General features: G+C 44.2%; 1 protein-coding gene across 9 annotated transcripts in view; it reads right to left on the bottom strand.

Moving 5' to 3' along the window:
* The window catches only part of fbrsl1 (fibrosin-like 1), a 280,456-nt gene that overhangs the window by 74,384 nt on the left and 192,579 nt on the right, over positions 1 to 13,493 (bottom strand). The window lies entirely within an intron of this gene.

Below are 13,493 nucleotides of genomic sequence, written 5' to 3'. Positions count from 1 at the left end.
CTTACACACTGAACATTTTAAGTGATAGATAAGTAGATGTGTTTTGCATCTTTGTGTTTTTTATTATTATTCTTTTTTATTTCAGGGCTGTTTCAGGTACTCTTTCTCCTCAAACGTGCCTACAACCTGGTGGGAATCATAGAACAGAGTGTCTTGCTCTGTACCTTGTGTGATATCATGGGCTGGCGGGGACACCATCATGTGCAGCTTTCTTCTCGACGCTGTGTTGCATGCTGGGAAATAGCTGCTCTGTGTGCTGTTCCTCTTCTTTGCATGGGCCCTGAGAGACTTCCCTGCTAATGTTCCCCTCCTGTTTTACAGCAGTACTTCCTGGAACAGCCCCCCTACTAGTCATCAGAAGCTACATTAAGGGAGCACTCTGAAGTCTTCCTCCATCACTAAGGGCCCCTGATAAATAACTTATGGGGGAGAGGATTCAAAACATCTCTCCTATTACTAGACTCGATTCATTTTTTACAGTCCCTCGGGCCCCCCATCTGTCCTGCACTTCAAACGCATCTGAATGCTCTGAGATACTTTTCCTATTTCATCCTATGGGATCCCGGCGAAGGTAGAGAAGGAGGGGAGTTGGGGATGCGAGGGGAAAAGAAAAGGAATATGACAGTCGGACGCCTTCAACAAACGCAGAACGTGCCAAAAGCATCTCTCCCATCACCTTTGTTTCTGAATAGTCTCCACGGGGAGGGAGGAGGAGGAGGAGGAGGAGGAGGAGGAGGAGGGAGCCAGAGATTTGTGGTTGACGCGTCATTGTCCGACTCAGAGCTGCCACTCTCCGTTGAATTATAACACATCCTACGAATCAGCTTTTTCACATTCGCAATTACAAATGAGTCCATTAGGCTGTCAGCTGCCTGTCCCGTCTCCTCCCTGTGCCGGAGGGTGTGTGTGTGTGTGTGTGTGTAGGCCCATAAGGGTGTGTAAAGGGAGGCGAGCAGATGGGAGGGGACCTTCCCTGGGTGTGAGAAGGCAGTTTTCAAGTCACATAATGAGACAAACAAGCAAACCAACAGTTGTAATTTGATGTGATGTCAACAGTAATTGTCTGTGATGACGCCGATTGGCACAAGAATGGAACGATGGCCTGAAGTGGTAGTTATGGAATCTAAATTGGGACGGCCGCTTTTCTAAAGATGTGGGGGGGGGGGTAAAAGGAAATACAGGTGGCCATTTTGGTGAGGCCATCACAACACCACTTTTGTCAATCAGTCTATTAGCTTAAATGGATTTTAAATTAGCATTGAGAGCAGCGACAATGTCTCGGAGCTGAAAGGAGCATACGTGTGACACGTGTGGATTCTGATGGAGTCAAGATCTCTTTCATCGACACCGAGACTCTTTGAATCAGACGTGTTCACGCGGCCAACGAATTTAATTTGAGCTCCAGATCAAAGACGAGCAAGAGACCATTTCAGTGTAAGGAAATATTAAGTGGGAGGAGGTTATTCTAAAAAAAAGTCTGATTTGATCTGATTCAACCAACGGCACTGTAAATCACATGACATGTATTTTTTTTCAAATTTGTTTTCATTTATTTAATGTCATTGTGCTCTTTCCTTTAATGAATCATCATGACTTCTACTGCAGAGACTGCAAAGATTAAATCTTTGAAGTATTTTAAAGGACGGCAGTAAAATAATTGACAGACAGTAATTCACACTCACACACACGTAGATTTGTGAAGGTGTGTGTGTCCACTTTTGGATGATTTCACTCCTCCTCCTTTTTACAAGCTCCCAACTCAACGACACACATTTCCCTTTATTCCAATCAATCAACTTGCACAATCCTTGATTGCACTGTTTATACAGTTTTTTAATTGCACTTCACTGACAGTTCTTCAAACTTGAAATTTTATTGGAATTAAATTGTAAATTGTGAGCGTGTCTCTAGTTTATTGTGTGTGTGTGTGTGTTTTTTTTGTTTTTTTTAATTGTTGTTTCTGTTTCAGTGCTGCCAACTGCAAAAATAATTTCACCTTATGGGACAATGAAGCTCTGAATTGAGCTGAACAGAATCCAGTGGGCCTCAGATGACCTCTGTTCTTACAGTATATTATGTAGCAGCTTAATATTCGGGGCAATTTGTGCCGTAACTTGGTCGTCAATTCCCAGCAAGTCCAACTGTTTCTCCCTTATGGCCACTATTGCAGCCAGTTAGTAAATGTCAATGCCCAGATCCCTATTTCTGCCTTCAACAGTACCCCGTGGATCGCGGTGGAAAGCAGGATCATCGTGTCTCGCATTAATAAGGCTGGTGCCTTTTTATCACTAGGAGAGTAGAGCTAATAAAATCATGCAGGAATTAAGTTGTTTAAGAGCTAAGTTCTGGTTCTTGCCAGACGATAATGAGCATGTTATGTGAGAAGCCCCCTCATCCCTCCTCACTCTGTATTCAGCGACTAACATTGCTTTCATCCCAAAAAAAAAGGGGGGACAAAAGCAGGTTTTTCAAAGGACAAATACGGTGTGGGGGGTTCGGTGGAGCAAGGGTGAACTTAACAAGCAGGGATCTTACAGATTTAAAGGTAGAAGTAAAAATTTATGAAGGCGTGTTTGGACGGGGGCCACTGCGAACAGCTTGGCCAGCTGAGCAACATCACAGCAGGATGCCTAATAAGCTCTATGCAATTTTTCACCCCATATTTTATCAATAAAAAAGCAGTTTAAACAGCCTCCCCCGGACCGCAGCCGCTGCACTGCCTGCCATCTGGAGCCCTCTTTCATTTTATAATCCAACTGTCATTAAAATGCTTCTTGGCAGTTTACAGCTCGTTCCCCCTGTGCAGATGTGGAAGCGATCTTCAGACGGGGCCCTCTGATCAAAGTGTTTGCTGCTGTCAGACAGAACACTTACCACCCTCAGGCTACCTTCCAGTCCTATCCGGACTTAATGCCTCTCATTATTTATTTATTTCCACACTTCTGTATTTATCAGGTGCACCACTCCCAGCAGAGCTCGGGTCAGCTCCTGAAGCTGGCAGCGGTTGCCTTGAGGTTGCAGCAGTGGGGCTCGTGATCGGGAGGTTGCAGGAGAGGAAAGCCATTAAGGTGCAACCTCTGTAAAATATCTGCTCGAGTTCATATTCACTGGCAGTGGACGGAGGGACGCAGGGAGAAGGCCAGGCTACTGAATCTGACTACTGTAAAATCATTTTAAAGATTTCAACATCAGATTTTAACATCGATTACATATTATGATCAACTTTCAGCGTATATACAGCAATTAATATTAGGGTTTACTTGAGATGATGTGAGGAGGTGCGTCGGCATCCGCACGTGTACAACGCCCAAATGAGGTCGATTTTCAGACGGGAAAAAATGCCACGACTGGATTGGAACGTGACATCGAGAACAAATGCGTGGAGTTCTAAATGATCACCGACAGGAACATGCATGCGGAACCGCAGAGCGCCTCTCCACAGACACGTAGCGTGGAAAGTATGACCTGACCATCAAAATAAGCTCTTTGACTGGCCGTTAAGGCTAAAAAAGCGCTACATAAATACAGACCATTTATCCTTCAGTAGAGAGACTTAAATTCTCCCTGTGATTTATTACCAGCCTGTAAATCAGTGGGGGCACAAACACAACAACAGTATGAGACAGTCACTTGGCATGTCACAATTAATGACAGCAAAGCTAAAAAAAATACACATTTTGTAATCCAATCCTTGCGAGTCAATAACGAAATAAACATGAGCTTTGTAACCTAATAACATGAGTGTTTCTGGCCGCGGCCGCAAAGGTAACGGCAGTGAGTCAACCTTGGCACTGTCTCTGTATCATATCACGCTGCCACATTCACTGTGTGCACACGCATGACTTGCAAGCTGCCCAGCGACTCGCGGCCTCCTCACTGATGTGGCGCGGCGCGCATGGCGTTAATGCTCCGACCGGGTGTTGATTGAGCTCCCCTAAAGCCGGTGACGCATGTTGCCTTTGTTTGGCAGCCGTCCCGGTGTAAGAACTAGGGCCATATTCCGCCTGTCAGTGCCATGTGTTCACTCTCCTCAGTGCACAGCGGCTGATGCCACTCAACCACCGGCCCCCTTCCTCCCCAACCCCCCCTGGCATCTCCGTGGGCACCTCAAGGCCTAGCAGGTCTGCACTAATGAAGTCAAATTAATTTAATGGATGCCCATGCCGCCTGCGTCTGTAGTGCTTGGCAGGGGCAGACTTTTAATGCTGCTCTCTGTCTGTGCTTCCAAACCTCATACATATCCAGGAGCCGCTGCACTTCTTCTGGATGTGTCAAGCCAGAACTGACAAGCATATCAGCTTCGGTTGTGCCAGAGTGCCCTGCAAGACTCACAGCTCCCCATAAAAACAAAAGTGGCAGGGAGAGTTTCACAGTTAACTTTAGGAGCGAGGCCAGGTGTGTCCACTAATTAAAGCCTCCCGAAAGGACGAAGGGAAAATAACTGGCAAATGAAAATGAAGGGCAGCCGTCATTAATACCTGCTTCCCGCTGCCCCCTGAGCCTAAAAATCCCCCTGTTAACTTTTATGGAGCAGCCTTTGATACAATAATTTTTTTTTCCTGTAATCTTTCGAGCTCTGTACCGTTTCCCCTGGCTGCATGGTGCAGATCAAAGCGGGATGGTTTTGTGCATAAGGGACTGCAGAGGCTGGGGTTTCTGGCTTAATTGAAGGCAGCTGGCCCCTGTGTGTGTGTGTGTGTGTGTGTGTGTTTGGGCCTGCCTGATCTCAGCATGCTCTCCAGGGTTCTCAGCTTTCCACATCACATAGACATTCGCCCATGGAAAGTTCCCTCCAGACCCCGAGTGACGTGAAAGGCCTGCAACTCTTGAGGTCTGGCAGTCGCCGGCTCATCCACAGGCATCCAAATGTTTAAATTGACTTGGAGATGCTCGAGTGGTTAGCAAAAGAAAGATAGAACACATTTCCCTCAGTGGGTGGGAGACAGAGTCAGACTCAGAGCTCACTTCCTTTACTGTCCATCATCACCATTATGAGGACCACAGACGATCCTTCCCATAAAGACGCAGGGTTGTGAAACTTAGCCGCAGAGAGGGTTTTTTTTGTAAATGGAGACAAAATGCAGAGCCCAAAGAAATAACAATGGCCCATGACTTCATGATTAATGTGTGTTGATTTTTCTTATAAAAAAAAATCAAATATGAAGAGTGTACTACATTGCTGACTGGCCTCTTTGTCTGAGAAGGGAATTAGGGCTCTCAACATTCGTGTTGCAACCACAGTGGACCTGAGCTCCATTTACTGACGTAGTCCTCGCCAAAGAGGAAGCGACGCTTCTTCAGGGAAACATTATCCACAACGGCACTGATTCCTAATAACAACAGGGAGTTCTATATTTAGCCCTGATTGCATATGCCATTTGTTGTGGAGGAAAAGCGAGTCCTCTTGCATTAGGAAGTCTCGTACAGACAAGCCAAGCCGGGGACAGACATGAGTCTTGGAGCGCCAGCTCCAAACGCACACAAAGTCTGTCTTGCATTTTCCAGCCAGAAGAAATGTGTAAGTAATTTCAGTCCAACCATGTTTATTGAATAAAAAGCCACTTAGGCATTATGTTTATACACAATCAGAAACACTCAAATCTTACATCTTACACACACACACACACACACAAACATTTGTCTCCCCCTCGCTCCACAGAACATATGCACCCAATATGGAGTCAATTTTTACTTTTATTACTCATGTGGAAAAATGTACATAGTGCTTGGATTGTTATTCAAACACAGGCCACTTGAAAAACAATGAATGTTGTGCCGTGCTGCTGCTGCTATGGAGCACAGTGGACACTGTCTCACTTTGTGTCCCACATGTGCGCTGAGCTTTATTACCTGGGCTACGTGTTTATGCTTTACTTGCTTTTTAGTAGGCGTGCATTAAATGCTTTAACAGTGCATCATTAAAAAAAACACCACACAGTGCACATAAAGTAACTTGAGGTAGATTACATGAAGCAGGTTTTATGTTGAACTTTAAATTATTATGGTAGGTAGATGTTCTTGTGCAACTAATAAAAAACTGTCACACAGGACGTTTCATATTATTATGTCAAATATTGAGAAATGTAGTTTTTTTAAAGAATAAAAAACGTCGGGCCAAAAACCGGTCACACACTAGACTTTTCCTTGGACCTTTAGCTTTGATTACGACACGCGATCGCCTTGGCATCGCTTCCATAATCTTATGCAATGTCAGAGCATTTATTTCAAATGATTTTTCAGCCAAGATTTTGTATTTATGATGGAGTTTCTTCTTCTCAGTGGGGTTCAGGTCTGGACTCTGTAGTGGCCAACGCGATGTCTCAAACTCCCTGAGCCACACTCACAATTTGAGCACAATGAACTCAGGCATTGTCATTTTAAAAATGTGAAAAATCTTCACTATATCGAGGGAGTCAGCTCAACCTAGACCTGAAGCAAATAAAGAGAGCCCAGATCATCTGATCTGGATTATTACATACTCTATATCTAGTTAAAGTACTCTACAGATGCATACAGCACCAGTCAGACGTAATGAGGCACCAAAATCGGCACAATACTTCACAACTTGTCCGATTTGAAATAGCACGACAGGTTTTTTTTGTTGTTTTTTTTATCACTGTATCACTGAGCTGACGAGATCTCAAGCAGAAAATTGTGCAATTGAGCATTTCACCTGACCGACACTGAAAACTCTCATATTACAGAGCCGGGGCTCTCAGGTGAGACAAACAGCGTTTGAGAACAGCCACCTCTAAAAATGGATCTGGTCAAGCTGGAAGAAAAACACATACTGGAGCGCGATGTTCACTGAGGCAACAATAACTCCCTCAATAACAATGATCACAAGCTGTTAAACATGGCTGAACGGTGACAGGATTCTCTCAAAGAGTTAGCCGAGCTCTGGTGTCTCACAGACAGATGGGTAGGGCGTGTGTTATGATTTTAACAGAACAAAAGGGACAACTATTTGTTTTATTAACCGCCACTGCCAACAGCCTCACTGAGAGGAGGCAGTTAAGTGAAAGAAGATTACAGTGTTGACGCCATGCTATGTTTTCACAACTCTGTTCCCAGTGACTGGTGTGGCTTTGTCTGCCGCAGCCCTTCTCCATTCGTCTGCCATGCCAACATCAGCGCTAACCTTTGAGAGGCCACATCAGTGACGCCACATCGATGTTGACTGTCCCTGCCTTTGCTTGGGTGACATGCATTGCTAGTGACAGGCCATCTTTGCTGATGTCAGTTGGCTGTGTCTGCTGGCTGGCCCCGCAGAAGCTCCAAGTCTTTCTCTGTCATCACTCCATGTCTATATTTTTGATTTTTTCCCTTTTGTTCCCTTATACTCACTTCCACACACAAAGCGCATACACGCGTCAACTGACGAACGTGCTCCCCGACCACGGCAAACTTGTGTCCGTAATGAAGAACAGATGAATCGCCATGAAACGACCATGAAAGGAAAAATGACTATGCTGCAAACAGCTCAATAAATCCAGGAGATGAATGTTCCAACGTTCATTGTAAAGAACACAAGAATACCTCATGGAAACAGGTTTATTTCTGAATGGACTCCTTTTCAAGTATCAAAGAACCCGTGTTGACCTTCATTTAGTGAGTCCATTGTGGGCTATTGGAAAAACATGGTGGTCTCTTAGTCAGAAAGTGACACTGCAGTTGAAAAAAAAAAAAAAAAAGGAAGTCCCATCTCTGTATAAGAAGAAAAAAAAAAGGAGCAAAGGAGGTTGAGAGAGAAAGACAAACGCAAGAGGAGAAAAATGACATCTCCATATTAAGGCCTGTGTTGCCGGTGTCAGTTCTAATTTCACAGCGCCTGTGGGGAGGCGAATGCAACCAGTCAGCTCTGGTCTCATCTCATTCATCCTCCATTTTGACTCCGAGCCGGCGAATCCCAAGCTGGAGCGAAAGGAATATTACAGGCAAATTGGTTTTAGATTAAAGGAGGTGGCGAGGCATTCTGCTTTCTCAGCTCTTTCCCAGGTGCACTTAATCTAATTTCATTAAAGAGATGAGGACGGATGATCACTTGTGTCGAAACATTAAGCCGGTCCATTTTTCCCGTCCATAAAAAAAATGTTAAGGTTGTCAGCAGCCTGGTGGGTGGCCTGTTTATTATTGAATATGATGATGCTCGGAGACCAATCTGGATCTTTCAAAGCAGCAGGGGTTGGGGAGTAGTATGTATCGGGAGGCTCAATTACACACGTGTGTGTGTGTGTGTGTGTGTGTGTCTATATAAATATATAAACTCATTGGCCAATTTATACAGAGGTCTAATCTAATGGATTAGCAGGAGTGTCTCCAGGTGTGGCTCATCGGCTTTAAGGTTTAACGCAGATGAATAATACACAACTCCTTATATGGACATCCTGGGGGTGTGTGTTTATAGGTCACATATCCAGGCTTTAAAAAATGTGGGTTTTTTTTCATCTTATTTGCTGTTGAGTCAAAGTTATGATTCATTTTATATCGCGATATAAAGTAGCAATAATTAGATCGTTTTTCTTTCCTTTTTGTTCATAAAAACGGGAAAATTGAACTTTGAACTGTGACTTTTTTTTACAAATTTCGCAGATGGAATCCAATTTTAACACATTTTGAGTACTTTTTGCTCAGGTGGTGAAATGCATCAGATGGTCTAGGTTGGGCTGAAAAAAGGGATATAAGACACTGTCAAAATGCTCTGGGTTCTAAGGGTTAAAGACGGCCTTCTGCATATCTTGGATGTAACAAGACTTATTTGACTTACATTTGTGAGTTAGTATTGTCTTTCTACCACCTCTGACCTCTAGCATCGATCAGACATCCAGAGAACTGCTGCTCACTGAATATTTCCTCATTCTAAGTCACTTAAATCAACTCCCTTTCTCGTTCAGGCGCTCCGTTTGAACTTCAGGAGGCTGTCTTGCTGCCATGTGACACTAACCAGCAGTCATACGTGGCTGATGAGTATACATTAACACACACATACACACTTTGGGCGTGACAATTGTTTTGTCCTTTTTTCACGATGCAACAATGAGCACAACGGGTAAAACCTGATAACACAGGTTCTGACTGACGGTGAGACAGGTAGTGATTACAATATGACGAGATTCAAAGGTGTGAGGGGGACGGACGCCTCTAAAGCTCTGCAATGCGCTTGTTTTCCCGCTTGGGATGCACCACTACCTTTACAGGGCGTAGCCACTGACACATCAGCCGGGAGGATACCAGTCGCTGACGAGCCATTACTGATAAGCTGGTAAAGACGCTCCAATGCAGTGATATGGCATTCACGCTGCACACAGCAGGGAGATAAGAGGGTAGAGGAGGAATTAATGTGTCAATCAGAGCCTGTGCGCTGCACTGGCAGATGAGAACACCAGAGCCATAAAAGAGCTAATAGACAGGATGTGGTAATGGTCCTTGGAGACTCCCTCAGAGACAGATACACTCTGCTTGGCAAATATGACCGAATAGAATTAGCCGTCCTGGGTGTCCTCCACAGTGGCTATCGTGATGCAGCAGCGGCGGCGGCGGTGGTGGTAATGTACCTCACACTAGGCCACTGCTTCAAAAAAAGGACTGCAGAGAATAGAAGCTGCTAATGCTAATGTTTCCCACACGGCTGTATTATTTGCCCAGCAGAAAGAATACAGAGGTAATTGGAGGAGCCAGTGAGGATGGCAAAGTGGGGCCTAATGGAGATACGATGACACTTCAGGAGAGAGTATGAACAAACTGAGAACGGTTAAATCCCACTCTGTGTCTTTTCCTGCCTCTCCAGTGGACGGGAATGACAGCCTTGACTTGGAGTATCTCACACATGTCAGAGGTTGACAGGATTGGCTGCTTGATTGATGGCAGGCGGAGCCCCGGGAGAGGTGGACACTGATTTTGAACATTTGTCAACAAAAAAAGGAGGAAACAATTATGTGTGGCAACATTTCGCGAGTTAAACCATGCAATTAAATCTAATCAGCATCAAAAAGACAATTTTTTTTTTATTGTGCCTGTTTGGTTATTCTGAACAGAGCATTGTTTGCAGGCTCTGTCACGCAACACTATCAGACCCGACTGAGGGAGCCTTTGTGCGTATACAGCAGCGCAGTGGGGACGAGATGCATTTATCCTGTTAAACTGCTACAAGGGTCTCTAAGATGTGAAACTTCTTGTGTAGGCTTTTGCTTTTGCTTCCATCTGTCTTCATATAAAACAAACCACTTCCTGTGTGCAGTGCAGGAATGTCACGAGATCTAAACACTGCTATTTTGGGAAACACATTTACACTCATTAGTCAAAAGTTTTCATTTCAAACAGCAACGTTAGACACACGTTTGTAAATATTGGAGAGGAAAGAAAATACAATGCCTTTTCTGAGACGTCGTAATTACACCACAATAGGGGCACAAACGTTCATCTTTGTGAAGAATTAGACAGCTACCACATAATCCGGAATATTCTAATCATCTGAGAGTCACACAGAGACGTTAGGTAGCTAAAAGTATTCCATTTATAAATAAAGAATAAGTTCCACAGCAGCGCCTTCAAAACAGATATTGTCCTTTTGTTGCCAAGTGATTTACCCAACATGTGGTTATTTCCTTCATGATGAGCATCTAATTTAGCACGGCTATGTGCAAACACACCAACGACTCCCCCAGGGCGTAGACAATGCAAAGTCAAGGCTATTATTTTTGAGAAATGCCTTGTGAATACTCCTCATTGTCAAACACCACGTAATCTCAGACAACAGACAGATGAAAGGGCCTCCCAAGAAGAAATAAGCGGCGATCGGGACACAACACCCGGAGATCCCGTATCGCTTGTTTCTTCGAGGCTCGGCCGACCTGCACGAGATTCCCGCTGAACCGGAGGTGACCTGGCAATCTCCGAAGAATTCAAGTCTGACATGTTCTGGAAACACACCGCCGCGTGCTCTCTCAAGCGTCGCTTTGAGACAAGGTTCCCTGATCGAAAGCGACTTTACTGTAGCAGCGACTCGTCACTTCTGTTCACATACAGTGTAGCTGATTGCACCCCGAGGGTACACCTGGAAGCAATATTCTAATTAAGTTAATCTGTGAAAGCCTGACAATGTGGGTGTTCAGGTGGCTGGTAATCTGATGTGAAAGGAGTCTTTGTTTTCATTGGGAAAGATTTGTGAGGAGCTGGCACCTGTTTCAGCGAAACGTTGCAGAAAATCACTGCTGTCGAGTTATCCTGAGTGCAGGCAATTACAAATGACAGTGTTTGTCTTCCTCCTCATGGAACCCAATTTTCACACCATCTTTTTTTTTTTTTTTGTCTACGCACAGTGATGGCCTGTCAGAATATTTTTTCCCCCGGCTTCCTGTTTCCTCAGCAATTTGATACGGATGATTCGTAACTCATCAACTTGATTATGATAATGTGTGTGTCTGTAGGAAATGAGAGGGTCAATGTGGCTTTTTTTTGACTTCTACATATTCAATTTCATTTTGCACTCGAGTAGTTTCTAACTGTTCACCAACAGTGACGCTTGTTTTGCCAGAACGCTGCTAAAAGGTTCCATTTCCTGTTGGCCACAAATGAAGGTTTTGCTCTGTTCAACATCTGCTCGTGAAAACAAAGCATTACCATTGTCATAACAATAGAAAATATGAATCATCTGAGATGAATAATTGATCATCAAGTATTAATACTTTCAGTTGAGTATCTGTTTTTACTTTAGATAATGGGCGTTCATAATTTATACGACTTTAATGATGGTAACTCGATGTATTGATGTTGCTTTTGAAAGGAAGCTTTAAAGGAGTTAGAGGACGGACCTTCTGAAATCTGTGTCATTGTTTTTCACACGTGGCTTAGCAGTTCCAGTTAAGGACAATGATTTGAGGTCGCGTCAGTGGTTTTACAGGCGCATAAAAACAAGCTCTGTTTTGTTCCACACCTGCATTCAATTTCCACGTCAGAGAAGGTTCAAGACCAAGCTTTAGACGTTAGAGTGAGAATGGAAACAAAGAACTGAGAGCACAGCTTGGAGATACATGAAAAGGCAAGTGAAGGATGTAGGAGTGAAGTTGCAGCCTTGATTGAAACTTTGTGAAAGTGATGACTTTTTTTTTTTAATCTGCAGCACACACACGGTTTAAGGTGTAACATTTATAGTGATGCCATCACGATTACAGAAGAATAAGTAGTGTAAAAAAAGTGACATAAGTCACATGACGGCTGCATTCTGCACAAACACTCCCACATTTACACTGTAAAAGTTAGGATTCTGGAGTTTATGAGGCAATTCAGAACCTCTGATGGAAGTGTACGAGAAGAGAAGGGTCTTAAGTGACATTTGGCTCTTGGCAGTGGTCTGTGCAGTAATTGGTACAACGCTCAAGCAAACTTGGCAGCGATATCTAACAGTCCACCATGTCTTGAACTACATCCCAGTCCACCTAAACTGCCAAACGCTGCCGCTGCCAAACACAGAATATGGAGCTGTTTTACAGGACAGCGAGGCTAACACCTCACCGCTGACACCACGCAACTCACTCAACTGTCAGGGCCTCGCTTGTTTCCCTTGCTCTCGTGTTTCTTTTAACAGTGCTGCTTCACAAGTGCAGGAAACTTTTTGGATACTTTGTGTCAAAATGGATGACATTTCATAAGACGAGGAGGGGAAAGGAAAACAAAGAGCCAGAAAAGCAAACAATCCGAGAGCTTTGTCATAGTTTCCACCTCCCACAGTGATGCCAGGGAACCTTTTGGAGACTGACAGGCCTTCTGCAATGTCTCTGTCACGTCGGCTCGCTAGTGCCCTCCATTCCTTCTCGCTACAATAAAGAGATAAAAGCCTATTGACTTGCCAGGCTACAGTTAATGCAAATTGGGCCTGCTATCAATGTATTATTTATAGGGGGAGCTGCAGACATTTCCAGAGAACTGGGAGCTAAGCTTACAGGAGATTAGACATGCTATCTCATTCATTTACCAGGGAGTAATTGCTAAATTGTGGTGGAATTAGGATGCTGGAGGTTCCCCAAAAGTGTTTCATCTTGTAACCCGGTTGTTGCCATTAGTCAACCACCTCCGAGTCTGCGATAAACAGACATGCAGAAGTGAACCTGAAGTCGTTGTTTGAAGAACGCCGACGCGTTCATCGAACCAAGAATGTTAACGTTCTTCTTTAAAACCGCCGCTGACCTTGAGCTGAATCATACAAATGTGATCGCGCAAGGACAAACTGTCAAGTAAGAGACAAGCGATACGCGAGAAGATAAGAGGAGAACAGCGTGCTGTATGTTACCTTTACTTCGAAAATAATAGATGCCGTGTCGCTTCATCTTTTTATGCTGCAAAACAGCCTCTACCTGCACCACATTTTTCTTTTTCTTGTCACTTTCTTTCTACTTAGGATGCAAACGATCAACAGTTGTGGGATGTGCGGAGCATCCTTTACCCCCCCCACCCCTCTTTTGTTGTGCTAACAACACACGCCGACTGTCTCCCTCCTT

Source organism: Solea solea, chromosome 8 (assembly GCF_958295425.1).
Source record: "Solea solea chromosome 8, fSolSol10.1, whole genome shotgun sequence".
In the NCBI taxonomy this organism is placed as follows: domain Eukaryota; kingdom Metazoa; phylum Chordata; class Actinopteri; order Pleuronectiformes; family Soleidae; genus Solea; species Solea solea.
The sequence above is the reverse complement of the archived record's forward strand: the minus strand, read 5'-3'. Positions and strand labels throughout refer to the sequence as shown.